General features: G+C 48.6%; 1 protein-coding gene and 1 long non-coding RNA gene across 2 annotated transcripts in view; one reads left to right on the forward strand and one right to left on the reverse strand.

Annotated features, from left to right (window-relative positions):
- Positions 1-1,959: 1,959 nt before the first annotated feature.
- On the reverse strand, positions 1,960-3,063 carry LOC135184924 (uncharacterized). The gene is made up of 2 exons (XR_010306269.1): positions 2,660-3,063; positions 1,960-2,259 (listed from the first exon to the last, which is right to left on the reverse strand). It is a non-coding gene; the product is annotated as an uncharacterized LOC135184924 (long non-coding RNA).
- The window catches only part of RREB1 (ras responsive element binding protein 1), a 142,526-nt gene continuing 128,960 nt past the window's right edge, over positions 2,683-16,248 (forward strand). The window contains exon 1 of the mRNA XM_064161145.1: positions 2,683-2,794. The gene's annotated coding sequence lies outside the window, so the exon portion shown is untranslated. The remainder of the gene's footprint in view (positions 2,795-16,248) is intronic.

The raw sequence follows: 16,248 nt of genomic DNA on the forward strand, positions 1-16,248 counted from the left end.
AGATGCCTGACTGAAAGAGATACTGAGGTAAAGCCATAAGCTGGCTAAAAAGCTGTTGAATTTACCAGCTGTTCTGCCACCACAGGTTGGCAGGCAGAACAGGGACAGAGATGAAAAGGTTAAAGGCATTTTACAATTAATTTATTTTTAATGACTTCCCTTGATTGTTTTTTGGCCAAATAAGAACCTTGCAAGAGAACAATGAGAACACACTTTCGTTTGCTGCTGGTATTGTGGGGTTAAAATCTTACATGGCTGTTCTGTCAGTCAGAGACTCTGTTTCAACAGATCTTAACGGATTGAGAGGTAGACACAGAAAACTCAGTCTGCAGAAACCACCACAACAAACACACATTTAAAAAAGAAGCTGCAGTCTGGCGGTCAGGGTTTGCAGTTTGGCCATTTCCAGGTTCCAGATCACCAGACCTGCAAGCGTTTAACTTGAAGTCGAGAAAGGAAGAGAGTTATTCCTGACATGAGACACAGCTCATGTCTCTGAGACAGCTTCTCTGTGTCCCTGGATTGTGCACCTTTCTCCAGTACTTGAGTAGAATGGAGCAAAGGAAATGAATAATGACAAAGACTGTGTGGAACGAGTTGGGTGAGGGCTTACTGCCCCATGCCTGGAATTCAGCCTTCCTTTCCATGTGAATCCCTCTGCAATCAGGAGATAGGATACCAGGTACCAGCCTTTTGCCTACAGGCCAGGACTTGGATTCCTTTAGAAAACAGCCTGTGACTTCAGGTTTCACCTCCCCAGGAACAGCCTTAAAAGGTCTACTTTTAGTAGCTTTAGAAACAGTGTAAATAACTATTTCCTTAAACCACTTTCTGCCCCCCCCCCCCCCAATCCAGCTTTCAGTATGGAGCATTTTCAGCTATTTTGTTTTTATTATTTGTCTGTCACACAACTCTAAACTAGTAATTGACTTTAAAATGAAATCCTCATGACTCTGAACACCTCTCCATCCCTTGTGGATCCTTCTGTGTCCTCGGACTTTCACGGCAGTGACAGGGATGGAAGGGACCACGCATTCAGTGGCATACACAGCACTTAGGCAATTTGTAATTCTATTTGCAAATGTCTGCATCTCGCCTCTGATGAGACACAGTATTTGGACCTCCTGCTCCTGTGCCGATACTCTGAGTCTTGTTAAATCTCGTGGCCTTTAGGTTTCCTCAGCCGGATGGATGCCTGACCCCAGCGAGGACTCAAACAACACACCACCAGGAGCCGATTTCCGCACATGGAGCCTGCGGCCGCTCTACCTGGTGAGACACTGGGCTGAGAGGAAGGAGGAGGATGCTGCACAGACATTTCCACAGCCAGCAGAGAGCCCACCCAGATGAATCCCTGAAGCCCAGCAGCCGGCTCCGGATGCTCTCCAGCACGCTCCCAGCTCAGAGCGCGGCCGGACTCGACCCACTCGGGAGAAGCCGAGAGAGCCGCGGGACCGCTCGGGGCGCCGCGTGGCACCTGGCCGTGCCCTCCCCGCTCTCCATCCCGGGGCATCCCGCCGCGGCAGAGGGAAGGTGGGAAGAAGGGAAAGACACGGGGGGGCGGGGGGGCACCGGGGAAGTCGCGCTGGCTCCTCTCCTCGCAGCCGCCCCTCCCCGCAAGAGATGCTATTCGCAACAGGCGGCGGCAGCGCGTCCCGAGAGAGGAGCCGGCGCGACACGTGATGTGTCTCCTTATCAGGGTGCGCGGGGCAGCGCGGGGGCGGGCCGGGGGCGGGAGCGCCCGCGGAGCTCGGCGGGGTCCCTAACCGTGCCCATCTCTCTTTTCCCCCCTCCCTCTCCAGGGAGGCGCGGAGGACGGGAAGTTAGCGCGGAGTTGATGAACTTTGCACATCCACAGAAACGCCATTTTGATTCCTTTTTCCGGAACAAGTTTTTGCGCGCTCCCCCCTCAAACCATCAGCCCGGGCGCGCCCCCGGCGCCCCCACCCCCCCGCCCCGTTTTCTGCGGCCCATCTTCCCGGCATGTCGCGGCGCAAGCAGCCCAGCCCCAGCAAAGTCCGGCGTAAGTACCGCGGGGCTGCTGCCTCACAAAGGGCAGGAGTGTGCCTTAACTCTGCAGGGATCTCTCCGGGTTTTTTTTTCCTTGGAGGGAGGAGGTGGGGGGGGGGGAAGGGAGCGAAGAAAAAGAAGGAAAAGCAAACGCTTAGGAGGGGGGCAGGCGGGAGGTGTGTATCTTGCAGCGTGTCGGCTGGCCGTGCGATTCCTTTAAATGCGCGTTGGGGAAGTAGAAAAAGTTTCCTTTAAAAAAAAAAAAAAAGAAGGAGGAAAAAAGTTTGGCTGGCAGCGGTGGAGATGATGATGAGTTCGTGCAGCCTCCCTCTTCCCTTCCCCCGCTCCTCCCTCTCCTCCCTCCGCGGTTCCTGGGGTGTTTTTTTTTTTTCCCCTTCCCTGTTGCAGACTTTCTACCAACCAGCGGCACCAGCCGCGGCGTTTTGCCTTCAGGACCTGATGCTCATCCATATTAAACCGTCTGAGCTCAGGAATCCGGCCAGATCATCCCCCCCCTCCTCCTGCTGCAAAGTTTATTTTTAACCAGCCACCGCCACAATTTGGATGGGGCTGCGAGGAAGCAACATCTTCTAGCCCGGCTCACTCCCCCCCCCCCCCCCCCCCCCCCCCCTAGCTCGCAGCCCTTTGCCTTTTAAACTTTTCCTTCGGGTTGATTTTCCTGCCAGCGGCGGCGGGTCCCGCGGTGGCCCCTGCCCGCTTTTCCCGGACGGGAGGGCCGCGCCGGCGCTGGGAAGTTGGGATGAAGGCGGCCCCTTCTCCACAGGTACAGACGGCTTGAGCCGCGCATCTCTCCGCTGACTTTCTGCTCTCCCTCTTCCCTTCCCGGTGGGGCCGCCCGGCCGTGCCTCCCCTTCCTCGGCACCCCGGTACGTCTGCCCTTTCTCCCACTTTCTTTTATTTAGTTTTATTAGTTTTCCCCTTTCCTTCTCTTTCTCTAACCTTCCCCCCCCCCGCTCACCCCCCGGTAGGGACGTGCGTGTCCTTTCCCCTCCGGGCCTGCGCAGCACCAGGGGGGGTGAGGAGGGGGACGGCGAGGCCCAGGCACATACACACACATATACACGGATGGGACGTGGGGGACCAGTGCCCCCCGCCGGCGTGCCCCCCCCACTCGTCTTTGTGCGGTGCCAGGGACACATCCCTGCACGGCGGGGGCAGCTCGGGCGGCGTCACCGCTGCAGGAAGGAGCCGGGGCAGCATCCGAGGCCGGAGGAGGTCCGGTCCGGAGTCTCCCTCACTCCCTTCATCTCCCGATTTAGCTTTGGGTGGGGACAGACGGTGGAGACCTCTCCCGTAGCGGTGATGTTTGAGATGAAAACAAACTTTCTGGCCGGGCGGTTGCCACTAGCCCCCCCCCCCCCCTTTCCCCGCCCGGTGCGGATGGGAGCCAGCCGCGACCCGTCTCTCAGGCGACTGCGCTCCCCATCGCCGGTTGCTACGGGCCGAGGGACTAACCCCCCCGGCCACGCCGCGGGGGCCGCGGGGAGGATGCGAGGCAGATCCTCCCAACCCATGGGGCTAGGGGGGATTTTCTGCTCTTCTTCCCCCACCGCCCCACCTCCCCTCCGTCCGCCGGCGGTGCAGGGGCTCGGAGGCCCAAAGCGGGCTGGGGCGATCGCGGCGAGCCGAGATGCTACAACTTGCTTTTTTTTTCAGCAAGGGAGAGAGGGCGGTGGATTGAACTTTGTCATGTCGCAGATAACTTCTCTGTCTTCTCCCTGCACTTCTCTCCTGCCGCCCCTCTGCACACACGCTGGCTTTTTTGCCTTTTTTTTGCCTCTTGGCTTTTTTTTTTACTCCCCCGCCCTCCTCCCCCCCCCCCCCGCCCCCCCCCTTAAATTTTCTTCATTTCACCTCTGCTGCTTGTATCCTCCTGTCTGGGGTTATGCGGGAGGAGAGAACTTCTCCTGGCTCAGCACATTTTGCTGCCCTGTTCCGCACCCTGAGGAGGCCCAGCCACGATGGGTTGGCCAGTCTGGAGCTGATGCTCTGGTCCTGCCTGGCCGGGACCCAGCATCCTGCTCGGGAAGCACTAAACTGATTTCTGGAGAGAATAGTGGGGGGAAGCAAGCATTCAGGTTTAACTTCCAATTCCCTCTTTGCTGTAGATAAGATCAAGCGTGTTTGAGAGGGTTAGTTAAGTGTCTGGTCCAGTGTGGCTCAGTTTGAGTTTGGGGCAGTGGCCTAGGAGAGACAGCACATGCAGCTGATGTTTTTCACCTTCCGACATCCATCTCCACGCTTTGGAAGGGAACTTTTGCTTGCTAACGACAGGAGCAGTCGCTAAATAACGCCGTCTTGTCACCCCTGCAGTGCACAGTAGACAGCTGTTAGGATGGCTGGATTTTTTTCATCGAGGTCTGTTGTTTTGACACACAAGCACCGAGTTTTGTTACTGCAGTTCCTGTTTTCCACAGGGTCAGCGTGCGTGAAAGGGATGCAGTGACTCAGGGTCAGGCCAGCCATATTTGTTTTACGTTTTAATTTTCCCTTTGAAGACTTAAGGGTATATACTCTTGTCTTGGTGTGTCTGCATAATGCCGATTAGCCTTAACAGGAGTTGGGTACATCCAGGGAAGAATAGGCCCTTTTGTTTGCTAGAAACCCAGAAACAGCATGAATCCATCATCCAATCAATCAGAGGAGAAGGGCTCTGCCTCACCTGCCGGCAGGGACACATCCAACCTCCTCTCTTGCTACAGGGCAGCTCAGCTCTGCGTGGCATGGCCTCTCTTGCTCCTTCACCTTCCTCCTCCCCGCAGCCATATTTGGATCCAGATTCATATGGTGTAGTTGGAAAAGCACCATCCTTTAAGTACAATTGAGTAAACTTTCCTTCTGCTCTAGTTTCACAGGCAGCTTCTAGTTGTCAGGCTGTTGTTTGTCCCTCAGCAGTGACTAAATAGTTTTATGCAGCCAGTCTTATGCATTTAATAACTACACTGGAGAACATATATCTACGGTTTTGGCTTGGTGTTAAGATGTTTGCTGGCTGGTTGGTTTCTTTGGGTTTGTTTTGTTTTGGTTTTTTTGTGGCTTTTTTTTTCTTCACCCAAACTTGGGTGTTTGAAACTTGGCTTGCAGATTTCAGCATAGTGAAACATCTTACTCTGACTCAGCTTGCCAGGGTTGTGTGCCTGTTCTTAACTCTTGACAGTATTCAGTGACCCTCTGACCAAGTGCCTTTTCTTCCTGATTCAGAGGGTCAGAAGACAATTGATGTTTCCAAACTGGGAAAGCTGAATGTCTTCGTTGTCAATTAGCAATAGGTATTACCTCCTTTGGTACCAAGTCAAGTGCAGTGTTTCCCAAGGCATGCAAGCATCTACTTTTGTAACGCTTTCCTCAATCCTGAAGGATTTTATCACTTAGCCTACGTGGAAGTCACACAGCAATCCTAACAGTAGCTTGACTCAGCTTCTGAAAGTTTCTCCTGAAGCAAATAGTTCAGGTTGCTCTCTGATTTACATTTTAAATAAAAATCTCTTCATGTGCTTACAGTGTGTAGATTAAAAACATATAGATAAATCCCTTTGGTTATATTCATTATCCCTTGTAAAAGTAGGTGGTGCTTAGAAGGTCATAGGATAAGTGTTGCTAAGCAGCTAAACAGAAGGATGCTAAAATTAACTTGAGTGTTTCTGTAAGGGATTCACTTTTTAAGGTGCAGTATTTATTTATTTTTACTTAAACCCTACTTTTGTTATTAGAACATATGTGGAAAAAAAACCCTACCAAACAACAAAACTTTGATGCATGAATAAAGCTTTCCAGGGGACTATGTTGAACATCCAAGTAATCTACATACAGAGGTAATTCCACCCAGTATGCCTGAATTTTTCCAGCATTGTGCCCTCAATTTTTGCCCTCTGCAAATGCCCTCCCAGAGTTATCTGTTGCTCTGGGAGCATCTGATGTATGTTGGATAGCAGCCTGCAGGGACAGGCTTGAGGAAGAAAGAAACGGCAAAGGTTGCCCAGGAACAGGCAGAAAACAAGTAAATCCTGTTGGTCTGAAATCTCTGCTCAAAAAAAAGCCCCTTTTAACTTTCTGATAAATGATGGCTGAGCTTGGAAATGAGTGTTTTTAGGGTGCATGCTCTTCAGGTGTGTGAAATCAAGTCTCCTGCTTTCAGTGACAGAATGAATGTATTATTGAACTATGTTGCTGGACCAATTTGGCAAGGTGATTGCTTCTTTCCTGGGAGAGAGTTGTTTGTAGAGGAGGGTGGTTGAGCAGTTTTTGGTTCTCCTGAAGGTAGTGAGGCTGCTTGGTGCTCTGTGCCTTGTCCCTCTTTTCTCAGTTCAAGCAAGCTGGTCAGTTATGGGATTACCATTTTAAAATACACTTTCATGAGTATCTTGCAACTTGGAGAGGAACCAGGAACTGCTCCATCTTTTGAGTACAACTTCATTTGGAGAGCTCAGGTACCCAGCAGCTTTGCTGGGAAGCGCCTTGAGGAGTAGATGTAAACTTTGGGAGTGAGAGGGAATTGCCCTCTCATGCAACAACTCGGTTCTTATTTTTTGGAGATGAATGAGAATTGCTGAGTTATTTAGCAGATTTTCTCTGGGGAGGTGTATGAGGAATCCTTTCTCTATGTGTATTGGGTGTGTTATTTTTAGTGACCTCCATAAACCATCATCTGTGGGAGCTGTGCTCCCCTTCCGCCTGATTTCGAAGTGTCTTTGTAAGCAGTGGTTTCAAAGGCAGCACTTGGGTGGTTTTGGAAGTGCCCCTCTCTGGTGATAGACTGAAAAGTTGCTATTTGTGTGGAGCCAAGGGCTTGAAACTTGCCGAGCTTTGCCAGGCCAGCTTTGGTTATCAGCCTTTGATTGCAAATGAAAATAGATGAGGTTGGCTGAGGTGGGAAGTGCTGGCTCCCTTCTGGGGTACTTCTGAACAGGAATTTCAGGAGCATTGACTCTTTGTTCTTCTTGGGTGCAAGAAATCTGATGATGGCTTATCTTTGATGTCTGCAAGTCGTGATGTTTTTCCCACCCGAAGGTGTTTCCTCCACCCCACCCTGCTGCTCTGTTTTGACTGGCAACTTTTGAGGGCCAGTTAGAAGAGTCCAGGCTTCTGAGGCAGCAGCGGAGCGTCTCAGCCCACATCATTCATCATTTCACTTCGAGCAGGGCCACGAAACATACGTAGAGCATGTGCTAATTCCTTATTATGAAAAGTTAAAAGCACATATAAATGCCAGCTGTGGACTCCCGTGGGATTTCTCGTGCTGGAAAAGGGTCGTTACAGGGGAAAGAGCCTGGACAAAAGGGAGGAGAATCAGTGGGATACTGTGCTCGTGTTCAACCTGTTGGAGCAGCCTCCTGCAGTCAGAAGGGAATTATCCTGTGATCCTGATGTAAGAGAGCAGCGCCTGGACCTGTGCTTCTTTTAGAAGCAGCACAGACCTGGTGTATCCTGCTTTGCTTTTTCGCGGCGGCATTGCAGCTTTCAGGTTGGCCGACCCAGCAATCAATAAAGGTGGTTGCCTTTGAATAGGTGCTTTACACAAAAGAAGTAGTTGATGGGTGGAGACTGTTTATTCAGAGTGATTCAGCTGAGGATGGCTGAGAGAATCTGAACTCTTTAAAGATGTAGGGAAAGGCAGTTCTTTTAACTGCAGAGATTCACCTGCAGAGCCCCAGCCATCCCAGAAGTGCTCCAGCGAGGGAGGAGAAAATCTATTACAACCCCCCAAGTGAGTTTAGGCTCCTGAGCTACAATAGCTATTCAAAGGACCATTAAGAGAGGGAGAATTTTCAAGCCTTAGTTACTTTCCCCCCAGTCTCCTTTACAGCTCTTCCCATAGAAGCATGTGGAATGCATCTTCCAAATTCCACTGTTTTCCTGCACCTATCTTAATGAGAAAAAGTGTTTTGTGTTTAATTATTTAATTAATATTAGGATTTCAAGAGGTCCTCTTCCTTTTGAAGAAGGCATCCACAACTGTCTGATGGTATCCGATGTTTCTTTGGAGATTGATGTTGTCTCCTCACTTGTGTGAAGGTCTCAGAAGGCCTGGGAGAGCTGCTTGCACACAGTGGCTAAGTGACTTCCCAGTGTAATTTCTGTCAGCTTTGAGAAATGAATCTTTTTTTCAGTGGCCCTCAGTGACAGGACAAGGGGCTGCAGGCACAACCTGGATCACAGGAGGTTCTAGCTGAACATGAGAAAAAAACTCTTTCTTGTGAGGATGCCAGAGACCTGGACCAGGCTGCCCAGAATGCTCACGGAGTCTCCTCCTCTGGAGAAATTTCAAACTCTGGGTATTGCAAGGGGAGGATGTGGCTAGATGATCTCCAGAGGTCCCTTCTGACACCTACCATACCTATGACTTTCAATGTTGTTGTGCCCAAGTGACTTAATAATTTGATTCTAAAAGAGACATGTATTTTGTGGTTCATAGTGGAATCTCTAGCCTTTGATACAAGCAGGACTTCTCCACTCATCGTCTCGTGGTGGATATTTTAACAGGTATGAGCATGTGCTTTCTTGAAACAGCACCAACCTCTTCATAGGTGTTTTAGGAGTGGGTGGCCTGCATCATCTGTCCTTTGAAAACAGAGGATCATCATCCGTTGAGAAACCTTTTCTTGGTTGTTGTTAATTTAGGTACGTGCTTCCTCTCTGAGGATGTACACGCCACAGTGTAGTTGGCCTTTGCTTCTCTCGTGTGTCATGAGCTGGCTTTACCTCAGCTCTTGTTAGTCCTGTTTCATACAGCAGGTGATGTCAGTGTTCAGGTGTATCGGTACCTGGGAGTGCTTTGCTCAGCGCTTGCATTACTGTAATAAATTCCATTCCTCCGTTCAGGCCAAACTCCTTCACACTGTTAACATTATGGCTTGGGCAAGGAAGAGCTGCTTTGGATGAGTACTGCCTTGTCTTTTCTTCAGGGAGTAAAATGACTGAATTTGGACCACTCAGGGTAGCTTTAAGTGGAAAGACCTTGGTTTAAATTCCTCTTTCTGTTACACAAAATGCATTTTCTATACTAAATGAGTTTTGTTATGCCTTATAATGTTTAAGAGCATGAGAAGTGGCCAGGATGAGAATACCTATGTGCTGTTCTTCATTTTCTAATCTTGATGCTGTTGCCAATGTGTAGAGAACAACAGGTGGGTGTAGTATTTGTGCATGCTACTTGCTTGATCCCTTCCCTCTCCCCAAGAGCTTTAAGATATCCTGAAATGGCATTCACCTGGATAATGTGCAGCACCACTCACATTACTATGCTGTCTGTACATCCTTTTGGGTGGAAGGAAGGAGAGATGGAGGAGGAAGCTTGTTTTTTAAGTGAGACACTGAAGGTCTAGGAAGAGGAAGCACATGCTGTGGAAGCCAGTTGTGGAAGAGATGTAGCTGCTTCCATTTGTGAGGTTTGACTTTGTTTTCCAGGAAAAGAAATGAATGCAATGACAAGTGCTGCTCTACAGAGATGTAGCTTATGCCTTGTATTTAGTTGATATGGAGGGTGTATTTCATCTGTTGTCCTAACAGCTGCAGGTATCATTTGTTCTTCTTCCTTATCAGATGGCTCGGTCAGGTGTTGCTTAGTACATCTTACTACATTTCCAAGTGAGGTTCAAAACTGTGGCCCTTGGCAGCTTTTGGAACAAGTCTGGGAGTGAATTCCAAGCCTTTACAACAGAGAGGTGGCTCTTCTACTTGGTAGCATCTCCTGGTAGTCTTTGAGCTGTCTGTGCTGCAAAAGCATAGAGAGCTGTACCACATTGTCCCTGTTCCCCTGCTTTAAACTTGTTTTATTGTTGGAAACTAAACTGCTTTTTTTTAAAGAGTGAAGAATGACTTTTATCAGTGCTACTTTTGCATTGTGGGAGAAATCATCTCCATCTTCTCTCTCCATTCCTTATTTTTAGGGAACAACAGCTGCTAAGTGTGAGGTGACCACCACATTTGGCCTAACCCAGGGAGTGAATTTCTAGGGGAGAATGAAATGATCCATACTTGAGAGTGAAGGAAGCCGTGCAGTTTATAAGCTCTGTAGGAAGGAACTGGTGCATTCTGTAAACTCTGCAGCCCTGCTAACTGCAGTTCAAGCAGTTCCCAATCTACTTGCAAAGCTTTTGGAACTTGTAAGCTCTTTAAATCTAGAGACTGAGGATTTTCTTTTGTTCCCTTTTCCCTCAAGAAAGAAAAAGAGAAATTAGGTAAGGGTACTCATATTAAATGCTCAAAAGTCAGCAAAGTTAAGGTGTTTGCAGAGGCATTAAGCAGGCCAAAGAGAATGCAGATCAGTTATGCATTTAATAAGTCAAGAGATATGTAAATAGCATGTAGAAATGAGAAACAAGGCTTCACTCAAATCAACAGCAAAAGTCAGCAAAATTCTTCCAGGCTTCATTGGACTGAGGTTTTACATCAGGTACATACAGCTGAAGACTCTTAAGCATGCAGAGCGTGAAAGATGCCAGGAAACTTTGAAAACCTGAAGCACTAATGGTGTCTTTGGTGCCTGGAATTCCTACAGGTATCGTTAACAAAGTCAGTGCATCTGTTTCAGGGGCTTGGTTGATAAACAGCAAATGGAATTTGTGATATAATCATCTATTTTGACTGAATTCTCTCCCATCCTGATTTTGGTCATCTCTGAAACTGTGACTGTTGTTGCATCCTGTTTCTAAATCCTAGAGGTTGAGCTTTAATTTTCTGGAGCATGCTTAGTCTAGTGAGTGGGAGGAGGACTTGTCTTTCCCAGGCCTTGTCCTTCCCTTCAGGGAAAGGGGAATGTAGAGAGTTCTTCTTGAGGATGGATCTAGGGCAGAGCTGGACCCTGCATGTTTGGGGCCAGAGTTTTTGTTTGCACTGTTGCATAACTCTTAACCTCCATAGGAAAAGATGTGGGTTAGTAGATTTGCAGCGCCACAGACTTGTGTGTGGCCATGGGCTGCCTGATAAGTGCCTGTGCTGGTATTGCATAGCAGATGTACTGCTGCCTACCTGGGGTTGTCCCGGAGTATTGGGTGGCCCTGTGCAGAAGGATCTGCTGTTGCCTGACTTTTGACCTTGTGTTTTGGCAGCCACTCTCATGTCTGCACTGCCTGAGCTGCAGCAAATGTTTCTGTTTGTGTGCTTGCTGTCTTTTCAGAACAGAAAATAATCCACGCTGGACGAGGAGGATGCCAACAGCATGTGCAAATTGCGTGCTGTAGTTACTGTCCCAGCTAGTGATTCAACAGAGCTGCTCAGCCCAGTAGCACAGATGTGTGTTAGGAACATCCAGGCTACTGTACATCCACTTTTTCTGGTAATGGATGTTTAGAAGAGCTGCCTAGTCCAAAGCCCCAACAAATGAGGGTTTTGACTTGTGAACTAGCAGTGGTCTTTGTTTAACTCCCTGTATGCAGATGCTGAGTGTTATGCTTTGATTTCCTACACTGTAAACTCTTTGGGGCAGGCATCAACATTCAGTTACCAAGTTTTGAAAAGCTACCTAACACACTGTGGAGCTGACCTGCTTGGCATCACTTCATTTTAAATGTTTCATTATAACTATCTGCTTACCCCATAGTGAAGCCTTTCCAGATATGAAGGTTGAGGCATGCTGGGAACCTGTGCTGCTGCTGTTGAGGTACCTGTGTATAAACAGAGAGTTTTGATTGCAAGGCAGAATTTGGGCAGATCTCATAAACACCTCATCTGCTTAAGGTAGACAAGGGTCCTTCTCTCTTTCTAGGCAACATAGGTGCAAGTATATACTCGTTTTCAGGGCTCTGCCTCTGGTTACTTAGTTTAAACTAAAAGTGAATGCACTCCTAGCTTTAACATGTATTTTAAAGTCCTTCCCTCTCCCTTTTGTTCTTAGATCTGTGTGTAAAAATGACAAATGCTGAGGTTCTGAAATTGAGAAATTGGAGGAAGAAACAGAAAATAGAAAGATATATCGTCTCCTCTCCCTAGTAACAAGTGATGGGACGAGAGGAAACAGCCTTGAGTTGTGCCAGGGGAAGTTTAAATTGGATATTAGAAGAAAATTCTTCACAGAAAACGTTCTCAAACACTGGAACAGGCTCCTCAGGTTGTTGGTTGAACCCTCTCCTTGGAGGTGTTTAAAAGATGCAGAGATGTGATGCAGAGGGACATGGTTTAGCACCAGACTTGGTAAAATTAGATAATAGTTGGACTTGATGATCTTAAAGGTCTTTTGCAATCAAAATGACTTTATAGCACCCTCGATATGACACCTTCCCCACACTGAGACAAAGTACAGGTTCTGGCTCTTGTTGTTCAGAAAGGTAACTGAATTCTCTTGCCTTGAGTGACTTGCATGGTACCTTTAAACCGAACTCTTAAGTCCTCTCACTAGTGATGCATGTATCATTTGTTATGTTTATGCACCACCAAAGCATATGGAGTAATGGAAACATCTAGAAATGAGAGCCCCGGAGAAGACTCCCATTTAAATCAGGTTACTTACTTGGATTAAACCAACCCAAATTTAAACCATCTGGGCTCACGTACTAAACTAGTTGCAAAGCACTCCGGGGGTCCGTCTAGGAGTTGATGATTGCCTTGCAGTGGCCTGTTGCAGCCAGCTTTGTAGGAGCAGTTCAGCTTTACTGAGGCTGGAATAAGCTGAGGTCAGTTTTTTGTCCAGGGTGCGTATCAAGTGGAGGTCACACGCTTGTGCAGCCGGTGATATTCTGACTCGTTAAGAATGTACGCAGCAGGTCGCTTTTCAAAACATCTTTTGAGAAGCAGGCTGGGAGAGCAGTGCCATGTAGAAGAGACATGCATCTTCCTCTGGCATCAGCAAATGGATGCATCCTATCACATTGGGCTGCTGAGCGTGTTTAGTCATGTTGCTGTAATAAGCTCAGGGAACAGGAATGGGTTCTGCCCTGTTGAGCTCTGGGAAGATTTGAATGAATTTGACTGGTTTGTTCTGGGGAAACTCGTGTTTGTATCTGCTGCTTTTGTGCTTGGTGCAGAGAAGGAAGGAGTCCAGTTTGGGTTTTGGCTGAAGGGGTGTTTCTTTGTACTTTAGGGCTGCTAATGTTGCTGTACTCCAATTCTTACTCTTACAAGAGGTAAAATTAAAACCATCGTGGGTGACTCCCAGAACTGTCATGTTTCTGGTGCTGATATTGTACAGATCTGCCTGGTTCTGAGGCTCATCTGTGCCCAGATAAACTGCCTGTTAGGGACCCTTCTCTCACTTCCAGACGTAGCCTTCAGGCATCCCTACTTCTCCTGTCCTGGTGATTCATCCTACAGAGTGCATGGATGTAAATTTCCAGTGTGCCTTGGTGGGGGGTTCTGGCGTTACCCTTTTCTTTTTGTCTGGATGCAGCTTAGCCTGATGGCTCTCGAGGCATTTTTTCAATTTGGTGGTGTATGTGTATGTCAGAGGCAAGTCCAGATCATGCCAAGCACTGATCCTGCAGACACTTTAAACAGTTATAATTCTCCTTAAGTAGGTTGTTCCATTTAAGTCAAAATACTGGCATGGGTGAAGTTAGGGGAAGTGTTTCAGGACTGGGGCCTGCATTTAACTTTCAGGAAAAGTATTCCTGACACAAGCCAGAGTCTTTAACCCATGTGAGCTGCAACTCCAAACCCATCTCACTGACTTCAGTTCCTGACCTACCTGAGAAGGTATTGCACAGCCTGAGGAAGTGTCACAGGTTTTGTGGCCTGAAAAGAGTTGGCTTTGAAGAGAGTCTGCAAAAAAACGTGGCTGTGAATCCAAATTCCTTCAATCTACAGTGTCTGCAAGAGTTAAAGGAAAGCACTCCAACAGCTCATGTGCTCTCTGTGTGTGCATACTTTGCTAATCTTGACATGGGGTCTGAGCTGCAAGCTCCGAGGCGTATGTGAAGTTAGCTTGGCTGTCACCTTTTAACTCCCGGGGTCTGGCTGTGGCTCAGCACAGCGACACTTCCCGCTGCTGGGATTGCTGGCTGCAGATAGCTACTGCCTAAAGCTTGTCCCTGTGGGGCTGACTGGGCTGAAAGGTGCCCTGGCACTGCTCTCATGGCTTCCTGCCCGTGTGAGGAGCAAGAGAGGGAAGAAAAAGTGCTGTGGTGGCTCCTTTGCTGTGCCTGGAAGATATCTTGCACCCACCTTGTGCTCTCAAGTTGTCCTGGACGAGCTTGCTGCTGCTCTGCTGTCATCATTTGGCTGGAGAACAGCTGCCTCTGAGGATGGGTCTGCTTTAAAAGAGGGGAACAGCTGTACAGAAGGAGGCCCATCTCTGATGCTGGCAGGGATGTGAGGAGAGGGAGGACCGAGCACATGCTTTTCTCCTCTAGGCTACAAAGTCCTAAGGGCAACTTGGGCCTTGGCTGTCTGGGAAGAGAAAACTACAGTTCATTTAACCCACAGCACCCTGTTAAAAATTGCTGAGCATTTCTGACCAGAGGCTGGAGATGAAAGCTGCCTTTTTTTTTTTTCCACTTAGGTTTCCGTGGAGAGGTTGCCAGTGGCCACCTCGCCCCACCCTGCAGACATGTGGGCGGGAGTGAAGAGTAGCCAACAGGAGGGAACCTCACCAAAAAGGCCAAGGGACTTGGCTCTTGGGCATGCACAGGAGCAGCAGCAGCTGCTCAGATGGCCTCCGGAGCCTGACTGATGTCAGCATAGCCAGCGCTCCTTAGAACGCCTTGCCATGTGTGGGGGCAAGGGGGAGTAAGTTTAGAGGGGTAAGCGGTGCAGAAAACAACTGCTCTGATTATTCCTCGTCCCTCCCTGCTTCAAAGCACATCTCGGCTTTCCGTAGGAATGGGAAGGTTTGGAGTGAGTGGGTGAGAGTTGGGAGAAGTTCATTAAAGTGCAACAAGTTACCAAAAGCGAGGAGTAGAAAGACTAAATGTGAAATCTGTGTGTCTGTGGTGTGGCTTTGCTTGTGTGCTCCTCCTTTTCAGAGAAGTGTGGCTAGGAGCAGTTCATCACTGTGGGATGCATCTGTCAGAGCAATTCCCTCCTCTCTCCCCTATGTTGTCTCTGAGAACCTGTCACACTGTACCGTACTGTGTTTGAAAAGAATCTGGCTTGCCTTAGGATGCTGCATGAAGCATGGCAAGGTGTGGCATCCTGCAGGGAGCATGCATGTGCGCTTTGCTTGGCTTCCCGTGCTTACTAGAGCAGAGGAGAGGGAGTGCAAAGCAGAACGCTGTTGTTTGCAACTCCCTTCCACTACCTCTCTTCTTTCAGAGGCATGTCATGTGGTGTTGAGGGTGCTAGAGCACTGAACCAGGCTGCCCAGAGAGGTTGCGGAGTCTCCTTCTCCAGAGAGATTCCAAACACACCTGGATGGCAAGGTCCTGGACAACCTGCTGTGAGTGACCTTGCTTTAGCAGGGAAGCCAATTGGAGTGGATGATGCCCAGAATTCCTTCCAAGCCCCACTATGCTGGGATTCTGTTGCCTAGATACTGTCTATTCACATTGATGCCAAAAGTCTCTGATGTTGAAAGCCTCTGTGTGGTGAAGGGCAGTGGCACTATCTGACCTCTGTGACATGGGATGCGCAATGCAAAATTGCCCCTAGGTGCTAAGTGAATGAATGGGAGTTCCTCTTGGGCCCAAGATGACTTCTTCAAACCTGATAGCTAATATGGTTGTTTCTGAAAGTTGCAAGAGAATCCGACCTGTGGCTGGGAGTGTTGAGGGAAGGGGATACCAGCTTTTCCAGTACTGTATAGCTCAACTACAGAAGGAGGTTGGACTGGACATGAAACTGGATTCTAGGATGACATGGTGATTGCAGCCACCACCAGCTTTGCTTCTTCCCACAGCTGGGGAGCTGACTTTCCCAGTAGGACTGCACCAGAGTTGTCCTGCTGCTCCTTGTGGTGTTGCCCCAACACAGAAATTGTGCTTGGATGCTTGCAAGTGGTGTGCAAGCTCATGTCTAGGCGATGGGGCTAAGCCGGTCTACCCTGGCTCGTTGCAAAGGCTTCCATCAAGGTCAGTGTAATAATAAGTTGCAGAGGTTCATCTTGAAAAGCAAGCAGGCTTTTGGGGAGGAGAGTCTTTTGCCCTTACGTGGCTCTTGCTTTTTGTTAGTTTAGGTTAACTTAATGAGTCAGACTAACCAGGAATCCTGGAATCATTTTGAATGGAAAAGATCCTCACGATCATCAAACCTAACCATTGTCTAACTCTACCATCTCCTGTATCAGCCCAGAATTCTTGTAGTAATTAGCCAAAATGACACAGGGTCACAACAGTTGTATGGCACTGAGTA

This window comes from Pogoniulus pusillus, chromosome 21, assembly GCF_015220805.1.
Source record: "Pogoniulus pusillus isolate bPogPus1 chromosome 21, bPogPus1.pri, whole genome shotgun sequence".
NCBI lineage: Eukaryota > Metazoa > Chordata > Aves > Piciformes > Lybiidae > Pogoniulus > Pogoniulus pusillus.